The sequence below is a fragment of the Arachis stenosperma genome, chromosome 5, assembly GCF_014773155.1.
Source record: "Arachis stenosperma cultivar V10309 chromosome 5, arast.V10309.gnm1.PFL2, whole genome shotgun sequence".
Classification (NCBI taxonomy): Eukaryota; Viridiplantae; Streptophyta; class Magnoliopsida; order Fabales; family Fabaceae; genus Arachis; species Arachis stenosperma.
The window spans coordinates 50,522,961-50,536,864 of NC_080381.1; the positions used below are offsets into that span (position 1 = coordinate 50,522,961).

At 39.5% G+C, this 13,904-nt stretch overlaps 1 non-coding gene across 1 annotated transcript; it reads right to left on the reverse strand.

Annotated features, from left to right (window-relative positions):
• Nucleotides 1–1,278: 1,278 nt before the first annotated feature.
• Nucleotides 1,279–1,382, reverse strand: LOC130983814 (small nucleolar RNA R71). The gene has a single exon (XR_009087788.1). It is a non-coding gene; the product is annotated as a small nucleolar RNA R71 (small nucleolar RNA).
• Between the last annotated feature and the right edge of the window lie 12,522 nt (nucleotides 1,383–13,904).

A 13,904-nucleotide genomic window follows, 5' to 3' on the forward strand; every position in this document is an offset into this window, starting at 1 on the left:
TTCTATTTCTCGAAAATTTTAAAATTCTTTTTCAAAATATTTTCAAAATCTTTTTCTTATCTTTATATCAAATTTTCGAAAATTAGCTAACAATTAATGTGATTGATTCAAAAATTTGAAGTTTGTTACTTGCTTGTTAAGAAAGGTTCAATCTTTAAGTTCTAGAATCTTATCTTTTAGTTTCTTGTTAGTAATTAATTTTAATTTTAAAATTAAATCTTTTTCAAACATATCTTATCTTATCTTTTATATCTTATCTTTTTCAAAATTTTATCTTTTTCAAAATTTGATTTTAAAATATCTTATCTAACTTCTTATCTTCTTATCTTTTTAAAATTTGATTTTAAAATCTTTTTCAACTAACTGATAAACTTTTTGTTTGTTTCTTATCTTTTTCAAAACCACCTAACTACTCTTTCCTCTCTAATTTTCGAAAATATCTTACCCCTTTTTCAAAAATTCTTTTTAATTAACTAATTGTTTCATGTTTTAATTTTAATTACATTTTATCTCTAATTTTCGAAAATCACTAACCCCTTTTTAAAATTATTTTCGAATTCTCTTCCTCTTCTCTTCTCCCATTTAATTATTTAATTACTAACACTTCTCTTCACCTCTCTTCATCTAAAAATCCGAACCCATTCTTCTTCACTCTTCTCCCCTTTCTTCTTCTACTAACATAAAAGAATCTCTATATTGTGACATAGAGGATTCCTCTTCTTTTCTTGTTTTCTTCTCTTTCATATGAGCAGGAACAAGCAAAAAGGCACTCTTGTTGAAATTGATCCTGAACCTGAAAGGACTCTGAAGAGAAAATTAAGAGAAGCTAAGTTACAACAATCTAAAGGTAACCTTTCAGAAATTTTCGAACAAGAGAAGGAGATGGCAGCCGAAAACAATAATAATGCAAGGAGAGTGCTTGGTGACTTCACAAAGCCAACGTCCAAATTTGATGGAAGAAGCATCTCCATTCCTGCCATTGGAGCCAACAACTTTGAGCTGAAACCTCAGCTAGTTGCCTTAATGCAACAAAACTGCAAGTTTTATGGACTTCCATCTGAAGATCCTTATCAGTTTTTAACTGAGTTCTTGCAGATTTGTGAGACTGTTAAGACGAATGGAGTTGATCCTGAAGTCTACAGACTCATGCTTTTTCCTTTTGCTGTAAGAGACAGAGCTAGAATATGATTGGATTCACAACCTAAGGATAGCCTGGATTCTTGGGATAAGCTGGTCACTGCCTTCTTGGATAAATTCTTTCCTCCTCAAAAGCTGAGCAAGCTTAGAGTGGATGTTCAAACCTTCAAACAAAAAGATGGTGAATCCCTCTATGAAGCTTGGGAAAGATACAAGCAGTTGACCAAAAGGTGTCCATTTGACATGTTTTCAGAATGGACCATATTAGATATATTCTATTATGGTTTATCTGAGTTTTCGAAAATGTCATTGGACCATTCTTCAGATGGATCTATTCACCTAAAGAAAACGCCTGGAGAGGGTCAAGAACTCATTGACATGGTTGCAAATAACCAGTTCATGTACACTTCTGAGAGGAATTCCGTGAATAATGGGACACCTCAGAGGAAAGGAGTTCTTGAAATTGATGCTCTGAATGCCATATTGGCTCAGAACAAAGTGTTGACTCAGCAAGTCAACATGATCTCTCAAAGTCTGAATGGATGGCAAAATGCATCCAACAGTACTAAAGAGGCAGCTTCTAAAGAAGCTTATGATCCTGAGAACCCTGCAATGGCAGAGGTCAATTACATGGGTAAACCTTATGGAAACACCTATAATTCATCATGGAGAAATCATCCAAATTTTTCATGGAAGGATCAACAAAAGCCTCAACAAGGCTTTAACAATGGTGGACGCAATAGGCTGAGCAATAGCAAGCCTTTTCCATCATCTTCTCAGCAACAGACAGAGAATTCTGAACAAAACACTTCCAATTTAGCCAATCTAGTCTCTGATCTGTCAAAGGCCACTTTCAGTTTCATGAGTGAAACAAGATCCTCCATCAGAAATCTGGAGGCACAAGTGGGCCAGCTGAGTAAGAAAGTCATTGAAACTCCTCCAAGTATTCTCCCAAGCAATACAGAAGAGAATCCAAAAGGAGAATGCAAGGCCATTGATATAATCAATATGGCCGAATGCACAAGGGAGGAGGAGGACAAAAATCCTAGTGAGGAAGACCTCCTGGGACGTCCCTCAAGCAAGAAGGAGTTTCCTATTAAGGATCCAAAGGAATCTGAGGCTCATATAGAGACCATAGAGATTCCATTAAATCTCCTTCTGCCATTCATGAGCTCTGAAGACTATTCTTCCTCTGAAGAGGATGAAGATGTGACTGGAGAGCAAGTTGCTCAATATTTAGGAGCTATCATGAAGCTGAATGCCAAGTTGTTTGGTAATGAGACTTGGGAAAGTGAACCTCCTTTGCTCATTAATGAACTGGATACCTAGATTCAGCAAATTTTACCTCAAAAGAAACAAGATCCTGGCAAGTTTTTGATACCTTGTACCATAGGCACCATGACCTTTGCAAAAGCTCTGTGTGATCTGGGGTCAGGGATAAATCTTATGCCACTCTCTGTAATGGAGAAGCTGGAGATCATTGAGGTACAACCTGCCATGTTCTCATTACAATTGGCAGACAAGTCATTGAAACAAGCTTATGGAATAGTAGAGGACATGTTAGTAAAGGTTGAAGGCCTTTACATCCCTGCTGATTTCATAATCTTAGACACTAGGAAGGAAGAGGATGATTGCATCATCCTTGGAAGACCTTTCCTAGCCACAGTAGGAGCTGTGATAGACGTCAACAGAGGTGAATTAGTCCTTCAATTGAATGGGGACTACCTTGTGTTTAAGGCACATGGCCATCCCTCTGTGACAAAAGAGAGTATGCATGAAGAGCTTCTCTCAGTTCAGAGTCAAGAAGAGCCCCACAGTCAAACTCTAAGTTTGGTGTTGGGAGGCCACAACCAAACTCTAAGTTTGGTGTTAAGACCCCATATCCAAACTCTAAGTTTGGTGTTGGGACTATACAACATTGACCTGATCACCTTTGTGGCTCCATGAGAGCCCACTATCAAGCTATTGACATTAAAGAAGCGCTTGTTGGGAGGCAACCCAATTTTATTTATCTAATTTTTATTTTATTTTATTGTTATTTTGTGTCTTATTAGGTACATGATCATGAGGAGTCACGAAAAAAATATAAAAATTAAAAACAGAATCAAAAAACAGCAGAAGAAAAATCACACCCTAGAGGAAGCACAGATTGGCGTTCAACGCCAGTAAGGAGCATCTGGCTGGCGTTCAACGCCAGAACAGAGCATGAATCTGGCGCTGAACGCCAGAAACAAGCAACATTCTGGCGTTTGAATGCTAGGAATGTGCCTAGAAGAAAAGCTGGCGCTGAACGCCAGTAACAAGCATGAAATTGGCGTTCAACGCCAGAAACATGTTATATATGGGCGTTGAACGCCCAGAATGTGCACCACTCGGCGTTTAAATGCCAGAATGGTGTGCAAAGGCATTTTACATGCCTATTTGGTGCAGGGATAGAATTCCTTGACACCTCAGGATCTGTGGACCCCACAGGATCACTGGTGCACGAATTTGTAATCCGCACAACTGACCAGCAAGTGCACTGGGTCGTCCAAGTAATACCTTATGTGAGTAAGGGTCGATCCCACGCAGATTATTGGTTTGAAGCAAGCTATGTTTATTTTATTATTCTTAGTCAGGATATTAATTAAAATTATAAGTTGGAATTATTAGATTTGATTGGAAAAATGAAAGAGAATAACAGCGTTACTTGTTGTGCAGTAATGAGAAATATGTTGGAGTTTTGGAGATGCTTTGTCCTCTGAACTTCAACTCTTCCTTGAAATCCTTCAACACACGAAAAGTCCCTTCCATGGCAAGCTCTATGTAGGGTATCACCGTTGTCAATGGCTACCTCCCATCCTCTCAGTGAAAACGTTCCTATGCTCTGTCACAGCACGGCTAATCATCTGTCGGTTCTCAATCAGGTTGGAATAGAATCCATTGATTCTTTTGCGTCTGTCACTAACGCCCAGCCTTCAGGAGTTTGAAGCTCGTCACAGTCATTCAATCCCAGAATCCTACTCGGAATACCACAGACAAGGTTTAGACTTTCCGGATTCTCATGAATGCCGCCATCAATCCGGCTTATACCACGAAGATTCTGCGTAATGAATCTAAGAGATACTCATTCAGTCTGATGTAGAACGGAGGTGGTTGTCAGGCACACGTTCATGGTTTAGGGAAGGTGATGAGTGTCACGGATCATCACCTTCTCCATAATTAAGCGCGAATGAACATCTTAGATAAGAACAAGCGTGTTTGAATGGAAAGCAAAGGAATTGTATTAATTCATCGAGACGCTGCAGAGCTCCTCACCCCCAACAATGGAGTTTAGAGACTCATGCCGTCAAAAAGTATGTAATTCAGATCTGAAAATATCATGAGGTACAGAATAATTCTCTAAAAGTTGTTTAAATAGTAAACTAGTAACCTAAGTTTACAGAATATGAGTAAACTAAGATAATTGGTGCAGAAATCCACTTCTGGGGCCCACTTGGTGTGTGCTGGGGCTGAGACTAAAGCTATCCACGAGTAGAGGCTTTTCTTGGAGTTGAACTCCAAGTTATGACGTGTTTTGGGCGTTCAACTCCGGATCATGACGTTTTTCTGGCGTTTAACTCCAGACAGCAGCATGTACTTGGCGTTCAACGCCAAGTTACGTCGTCTATCTTCGTGCAAAGTATGGACTATTATATATTGCTGGAAAGCCCTGGATGTCTACTTTCCAACGCCATTGAGAGCGCGCCAATTGGACTCCTGTAGCTCCAGAAAATCCATTTCGAGTGCAGGGAGGTCAGGATCCAACAGCATCAGTAGTCCTTTTTCAGCCTAAGTCAGATTTCTGCTCAGCTTCCTCAATTTCAGCCAGAAAATACCTGAAATCACAGAAAAATACACACACTCATAGTAGAGTCCAGAAATATGATTTTTGCTTAAAAACTAATAAAATTCTATTAAAAACTAATTAAAACATACTAAAATCTACATGAAATTACCCCCAAAAAGCGTATAAAATATCCGCTCATCACAACACCAACTTAAACTGTTGCTTGTCCTCAAGCAACTAGATAAATAAAATAGGTTTTAACAGAAATTAAGAAGTAATAATATTTTAGAGTTTTAAATGAAGCTCAGATTCTTATTAGATGAGCGGGGCTTGTAGCTTTTTGTTTCTGAATAGTTTTGGCATCTCCCTTTATCCCTTGAATTTCAGAATGATTGGCATCCATAGGAACTCAGAATTCAGATAGTATTATTGACTCTCCTAGTGTAGTATGTTGATTCTTGAACACAGTTATTTTATGAGTCTTGGCTGTGGCCCTAAGCACTTTGTTTTCCAGTATTACCACCAGATACATAAATGCCACAGACACATGACTAGGTGAACCTTGTTCAGATTGTGACTTAGCTTTGCTAAAGTCCCCAGTCAGAGGTGTCCAGAGCTCTTAAGCACACTCTGTTTGCCTTGGATCACGACTTTAACCACTCAGTCTCAAGTTTGTAACTTGGACCTGCATGCCACAAGCACATGGTTAGGGACAGCTTGGTTTAGCCGCTTAGGCCTGGATTTTTTTTTCCTTGGGCCCTCCTATCCATTGATGCTCAAAGCCTTGGATCCTTTCTACCCTTGCCTTTTGGTTTTAAGGGCTCGTGGCTTTTTCTATTGCTCCTTCTTTCTCTCTTTTTTTTTTGACTGCTTTTTCTTGCTTCAAGAATCAATTTCATGATTTTTCAGATCATCAATAATATTTTTCGTGTTCCTCATTCTTTCAGGAGCCAATATTCATCAAATTCAAAGTACAAGTTATGCACTGTTCAAGCATTCATTCAGAGAACAAAAAGTATTGCCACCACACATAATTAATTATAATTTTTATTATTAAGAACTCGAAAAATATAGATTACTTCTTTATTCTAAAAAAATCTACTACTTTATTCATGCCTGATGATGATGAGAAAAAATAAATTATAGCTTAATTAGAAATAAAATCAAAATAGACATACTAATTACTACTACTAAATATCTCGTAAGGTAAATTTCTATAATACTACTATCACTAAGTTAAAGCATAAAAATTGGAACTCAACAACCTGTTGTTTTGAGGAGTAGATGTTCCTCTAATCTGTGGGGTGCTTTTCAAGGATTAATTTTTGGCGCTTTAGCTCCCTTAGATCACGCCCCTGCTCTTCTTGTTCCTTAAGCAGTTTGCAAAGCATGCTACTTTGATTGTTTTGTTCTTCCTTTATTTGGTCCATAGCTTCTTGCAATTTGGAAATAGAAGCCTCAAGATGTTCCCAATATTCGAATTGAGGCAGTTCTGGGAGGGCTTCCTGTGCTCTCCTCTTGGCTGAATCATCTTGTTGCTGTTGTCTGACCATTGATAATCCAGTGATTGGCCTCTCAACTGGAATATACTCTGTTATTCCCATCTTCACTCCGGCATCTTTGCAGAGCATAGAAATTAAGCTTGGATAGGCCAATTTGGCGTCCTTGGAATTCCTGTTTGCTATTTTGTATAGCTCACATGAGATCAGTTCATGGACTTCTACTTCTTTTCCCAACATGATGCAGTGAATCATGACAGCTCTTTTGATGGTAACTTCAGAACGGTTGCTGGTGGGCAATATGGAACACCCAATGAAATCCAGCCAGCCTCTGGCTACTGGTTTTAGATCTTCTCTTTTGAGTTGAATTGGGGTGCCAGTGGTGCTGGTAGTCCACCTGGCTTCAGGGATGCATATGTCCTCTAGAATCTTGTCTAGACCTTTGTTTACCCTCATCATTCTCCTGTTAAAGGAGTCTGGGTCATCTTTCAGTTGAGGAATCTTAAATACCTCCCTGATCTTGTCAGGATGAGTATGAACAATCTTTCCTCTTACTAAGGTCCGATGGTCATAGAGAGTAGCTCCAACTATTCTCTGCCTGTCTGTCTGCCATAAATTAGCATAGAACTCTTGAACCATGTTTCTTCCCACTTTTGTTTCAGGATTGGTCAGAATTTCCCAATTCCTGATTCGAATTTGCTCTTGAATCTCTTGATATTCATCTTCCTTCAGATCAAATTTGACTTCCGGGATCACTGATCTGTGACTCATTATTTTGTAGTAATGATCTGAATGTTCTTTAGTTAAGAACTTCCCTTGATTCCAAAGTGGCTTTGGAGCACTCTCTTTCTTGCCCCTTGGGGTGGGTTGCTTTCCTTTAGGGGCCATGATCTTAATGAGTATGTTTTTGTGATCACGGATAACCACACCAAACTTAGAGCTTTGCTTGTCCTCAAGCAAAAGAGAAGAGATAAGAGGGATAGGAAGAGAGCAAGTGTGGCAAGGTGATGATGAGTGGGGCGCCGAACTCAATATATGGGGAGGGGGTGGGAAATTTCGAAAATAAGAAAAGGATAAGATAGAAGATATGATTTATAAAAGATAGATATGATAAGAATAAGATATAGTTTAAAAAGAGAAAGATATGAATAATAATAATTAAAAAGATAGATTTGAATTTTAAATTTTGAAAAAGATTTTTAAAGAGGTAATTGAGTTTTGAAAACAAACTTTAAAAGAGTTGGATTGGATTGAAAAAAATTTGTCTTTATGGATTAAGATACATTTGATATTTTTGAAAAAGGGATTTTAGGAATTAGGATTTTTAGAACACTAATTTGAATTGAGGGATGATAATTTAAAATATGTTTATGCAAGAAATCATGAATTGAAACATAAAAAATTAGAAAATTTGTAAAGAGAAACGAATTTTACCTCCTCCCCACCATCCTGGCGTTAAACGCCCAACTGCTGCATGGTTTGGGCGTTTAACGCCCAAATGTTGCTTCTCCTGGGCGTTCAACGCCCAGCTGATGCATCTTTCTGGCGTTGAACGCCAGGAAGTCCTTTGTCACTGGGCGTTTTTCTGAACGCCCAGGATGCTGTCAATCTGGCGTTAAACGCCTAGAAGGTGCTTCTTTCTGGCGTTTAACGCCCAGAAGATGCTCCTTTCTGGCGTTTAACGCCCAGATGGCTACCCTTACTGGCGTTGAACGCCCAGTGGGTGCTTCTTTTGGGCGTTCAACGCCCAAAATGTTCCTTACTGGCTTTTTCACGCCAGTGAGCTTCCAATTTCCCTTATAACTCTGTGAATCCAATCAATTGCTATTTTACCTTTGAAGATACTTTGACATATACCTGTAAAAATCAATTAATTAATCAATACGAATAAAATTAAATTTTGTGATTGGCTGGGTTGCCTCCCAGCAAGCGCTTCTTTATTGTCTTTAGCTGGACTACCACTGAGCTCTAATCAAGTCTCATTTTCGAGCATTCTTGCTCAAAATTGCCTTCAAGATAATGTTTGACTCTTTGTCCATTAACAATGAACTTTTTGTTAGAGTCATTATCCTGAAGCTCTATGTATCCATATGGTGATACGTTTGTAATGACATATGGACCTCTCCACCGGGATTTTAATTTCCCGGGGAATAATTTGAGCCTAGAATTAAATAGCAGAACTTTCTGCCCCGGCTCAAAGACTCTGGATGACAATTTCTTATCATGCCATCTTTTTGCTTACTCTTTGTAAATCTTTGCATTTTCGAAAGCATTGAGTCTAAATTCCTCTAGCTCATTTAACTGGAGCAATCGTTTTTCTCCGGCTTACTTGGCATCAAGGTTTAGGAATCTGGTTGCCCAATAGGCCTTGTGTTCCAGTTCCACTGGCAAGTGACATGCCTTTCCATACACAAGCTGGTATGGAGAGGTCCCTATAGGGGTCTTGAATGCTGTTCTGTATGCCCACAGAGCATCATCCAAGCTTCTTGCCCAATCCCTTCTACGGTTAATTACAGTCCGTTCCAGGATTCTTTTGAGTTCTCTATTTGAGACTTCAGCTTGCCCATTAGTTTGTGGATGATATGGAGTAGCTACCCTGTGGCTAACTCCATAACGAACCAGAGCAGCATAAAGCTGTTTATTGCAGAAATGAGTGCCCCCATCACTAATTAACACTCTAGGGATACCAAATCTGCTGAAGATGTGTTTCTAGAGGAATTTTAACACTGTTTTAGTGTCATTGGTGGGTGTTGCAATAGCCTCCACCCATTTGGATACATAATCCACTGCCACCAGAATATAAGTGTTTGAGTATGATGGTGGGAAGGGTCCCATGAAGTCAATGCCCCATACATCAAACAACTCAATCTCCAAGATCCCTTGCTGAGGCATGGCGTAACTGTGAGGTAGATTGCCAGATCTTTGGCAACTGTCACAATTAAGTACATACACTCGGGAGTCTTTATGGAGAGTAGGCCAGTAGAAGCCACTTTGGAGGACTCTTGTGGCTGTTCGCTCACTTCCAAAATGTCCTCCATACTGTGATCCATGGCAGTGCCATAGGATCTTCTGTGCTTCTTCCCTAGGCACACATCTACGGATTACTCCATCTGCACATCTCTTAAAGAGATATGGCTCATCCCAAAGATAATACTTTGCATCCGTGATCAGCTTCTTTATTTGCTGTCTACTGTACTCTTTAGGTATAAATCTCACTGCCTTGTAGTTTGCAATGTCTGCAAACCATGGCACTTCCTGGATGGCAAAGAGTTGCTCATCCGGAAAGGTTTCAGAGATCTCAGTGAGAGGGAGGGACGCCCCTTCCACTGGTTCTATTCGGGACAGGTGATCTGCTACTTGATTCTCTGTTCCTCTTCTGTCTCTTATTTCTATATCAAACTTCTGCAGAAGCAGCACCCATCTTATAAGTCTGGGTTTTGAATCCTGCTTTGTGAGTAGATATTTAAGAGCAGCATGATCTGTATACACAATCACTTTTGATCCTACTAAATAGGATCTGAATTTGTCAATGGCGTAAACCACTGCAAGTAGCTCTTTTTCTGTGGTTGTGTAATTCTTCTGTGCGTCATTTAAAACACGGCTGGCATAGTAAATGACGTGCAGAAGCTTGTCATGCCTTTGTCCCAACACTGCACCAATGGCGTGGTCACTGGCATCACACATTAATTCAAATGGTAATGTCCAGTCTGGTGCAGAGATGATTGGTGCTGAGACCAATTTAGCTTTCAGGGTCTCAAATGCCTGCAGACACTCTTTATCAAAGATAAATGGTGTGTCAGCAGCTAGCAGGTTGCTTAGAGGTTTGGCGATTTTTGAAAAATCCTTTATGAACCTCCTATAGAATCCTGCATGCCCCAAAAAGCTTCTGATTGCCTTAACATTGGTGGGTGGTGGTAATTTTTCAATTACTTCAACTTTAGCTTGATCCACCTCTATTCCCTTGTTCGAGATTTTGTGCCGAAGGACAATTCCTTCAGTCACCATAAAGTGACACTTTTCCCAGTTTAAAACCAGGTTAGTCTCTTGGCATCTCTTTAGAACAAGTGCTAAATGGTTAAGGCAGGAGCTGAATGAGTCTCCAAACACTGAAAAGTCATCCATGAAGACTTCCAGAAATTTTTCCACCATATCAGAGAAAATTGAGAGCATGCACCTCTGAAAGGTTGCAGGTGCATTGCAAAGGCCAAATGGCATCCTTCTGTATGCAAATACTCCAGATGGGCATGTGAATTCCGTTTTCTCCTGATCCTGGGGATCTACTGCAATTTGATTATAACCTGAATATCCATCCAGAAAGCAGTAGTACTCATGACCTGCTAGTCTTTCTAGCATCTGGTCTATGAATGGTAAAGAAAAATGATCCTTTCTGGTAGCTGTATTGAGCCTTCTGTAATCAATACACATACGCCACCCAGTAACTGTTCTTGTAGGAACCAGTTCATTTTTTTCATTATGAACCACTGTCATGCCACCTTTCTTAGGGACGACTTGGACAGGGCTCACCCAGGGGCTGTCAGAAATAGGGTAAATAATCCCAGCCTCTAGTAATTTAGTGACCTCTTTCTGCACTACTTCCTTCATAGCTGGGTTCAGCCGCCTTTGTGGTTGAACCACTGGCTTGGCGTCACCTTCCAGCAAGATCTTGTGCATGCATCTAGCTGGGCTAATGCCCTTAAGATCACTGATGGACCACCCAAGAGCTGTCTTGTGTATCCTTAGCACTTGAATTAATGCTTCCTCTTCCTGTGGCTCTAAGGTAGAGCTTATGATTACAGAAAAGGTATCACCTTCTCCCAAGAATGCATATTTTAGGGAAGGTGGTAATGGTTTGAGCTCGGGTTTAGGAGGTTTCTCTTCTTCCTGAGGGATTTTCTGAGGTTTTACTATTTTCTCTGACTCCTCCAGATCAGGCTGAACGTCTTTAAAGATGTCCTCTAGCTCTGATTCGAGACTCTCAGCCATATTGACCTCTCTTACCAGAGAGTCAATAATATCAACACTCATGCAGTCATTTGGGGTGTCTGGATGTTGCATGGCTTTGACAATATTCAACTTGAACTCCTCCTCATTGACTCTCAAGGTTACTTCCCCTTTTTGGACGTCAATGAGGGTTCGGCCAGTTGCTAGGAAAGGTCTTCCTAGAATGAGAGTTGCACTCTTGTGCTCCTCTATTTCCAGCACCACAAAGTCAGTAGGAAAGGCAAATGGCCCAACCTTGACAATCATGTCCTCAATCACACCTGATGGGTATTTAATGGAGCCATCAGCAAGTTGAAGACATATCCTGGTTGGTTTGATTTCTTCAGTTAAACCAAGCTTTCTGATAGTAGATGCAGGTATTAGGTTGATACTTGCCCCAAGATCACATAAAGCTTGCTTGGTGCAAGTGCCCTCTAATGTGCATGGTATCATAAAGCTCCCAGGATCTTTAAGCTTCTCAGGTAAGCTTTTCAGAATGACTGCACTGCATTCTTCAGTGAGGTAAACTTTTTCAGTTTCCCTCCAATCCTTCTTATGACTTAAGATCTCTTTCATGAACTTAGCATAAGAGGGTATTTGCTCAAGTGCTTCTGCAAACGGAATCTTTATTTCAAGAGTCCTGAGATAGTCTGCAAAGCGGGCAAATTGCTTATCCTGTTCCGCTTGGCGGAGTTTTTGAGGATAAGGCATTTTGGCTTTGTATTCCTCAACCTTAGTTGCTGCAGGTTTATTACCTACAGAAGTGGGTTGGGAAGCCTTTTTTAGAAGGGTTGTTATCAGCACTTGTATGTGACTGATTAGCCACTGGCATTTGAATGCCAGTGGTGGGAGCTGGAGTGGCGTTAGATGCCACTTCCTTATTTGTTACTGGCGTTTGAACGCCAGAACCATGCTCCCTTTGGGCGTTCAACGCCGGATTCATGCTTGTTTCTGGCGTTGAACGCCAGGAATGAGCATGGTCTGGGCGTTCAGCGCCAGCTTTATTCCTCTCTGGGCTCTGACTGTCCTCAGAGGGATTTTGAGTATCCACTTGTTCATTTCTTGGTTTCCTGCTGCTTTGAAGTGAGGTATTTAATGTTTTCCCACTTCTTAATTGAACTGCTTGGTATTCTTCTGTTATTTGTTTTGACAGTTGCTTTTCTGTCTGCTTTAATTGTACTTCCATGTTCCTGTTATCCATTCTTGTTTCCTGTAATATTTCCTTGAATTCGGCTAGCTGCTGAGTTAGAAAGTCTAATTGCTGATTGAATTCATTAGCCTGATCCACCGGACTGAGTTCAGCAGTTACTGTTTTAGCTTATCCTTTCATGGAAGATTCACTGCTTAGGTACAGATGTTGATTTCTGGCAACTGTATCAATAAGCTCTTGAGCCTCTTCAATTGTTTTTCTTATATGTATAGATCCACCAGCTGAGTGGTCTAGAGAAATCTGAGCTTTTTCTGTAAGCCCATAGTAGAAGATGTCTAATTGCACCCATTCTGAAAACATTTCAAAGGGGCATTTTCTTAGCATCTCTCTGTATCTCTCCCAGGCATCATAAAGAGATTCATTATCCCCTTGTTTGAAGCCTTGGATGCTTAGCCTTAGCTGTGTCATCCGTTTTGGAGGGAAATAGTGATTCAGGAATTTTTCTGACAGCTGCTTCCATGTTTTTATGCTGTTCTTAGGCTGGTTATTTAACCACCTCTTAGCTTGATCTCTTACAGCAAATGGAAACAGTAATAATCTGTAGACATCCTGATCCACTTCCTTATCATGTACTGTGTCAGCAATTTGCAAAAATTGTGCCAGAAACTCTGTAGGTTCTTCATGTGGAAGACCAGAATACTGACAGTTTTGCTGCACCATGATAATGAGTTGAGGATTCAACTCAAAGCTACTAACTCCAATGGAGGGTATACAGATACTACTCCCATATGAAGCAGTAGTGGGGTTAGCATATGACCCCAGAGTCTTCTTGGACTGTTCATTCCCACTTAGTTCCATGTTGGAATAAAAGAGATGGTATATATGTTGATATTATTTATTTTATAAAAATTAATTTTTATAAAATAAAATAAAAACGAAATAAATAAAAGAAAGTGGAAATATTTTGAAATTGAAAATTGAATTTTTATATAAAATTTTCGAAAAATGTAGTTCAAAATTAGTTAGAAAATAAAAAATTTTTTTTTTTGAATTTTGAATTTTATGATGAAAGAGAAAAACACACAAAAGACACAAGACTTAAAATTTTTAGATCTAATGCTCCTTATTTTCGAAAATTTTTGGAGGGAAAACACCAAGGAACACCAAACTTAAAAATTTTAAGATCAAGACACAAGAAAAACTCAAGAACACCTTGAAGATTCACAAGAACACCAAGAACACAAGAAAGAACACCAAACTTAAGATTTTTAGAAAACCAAGACAAGTTTTTCGAAAATTAAAGAAAGATTAACAAGAAAACACCAAACTT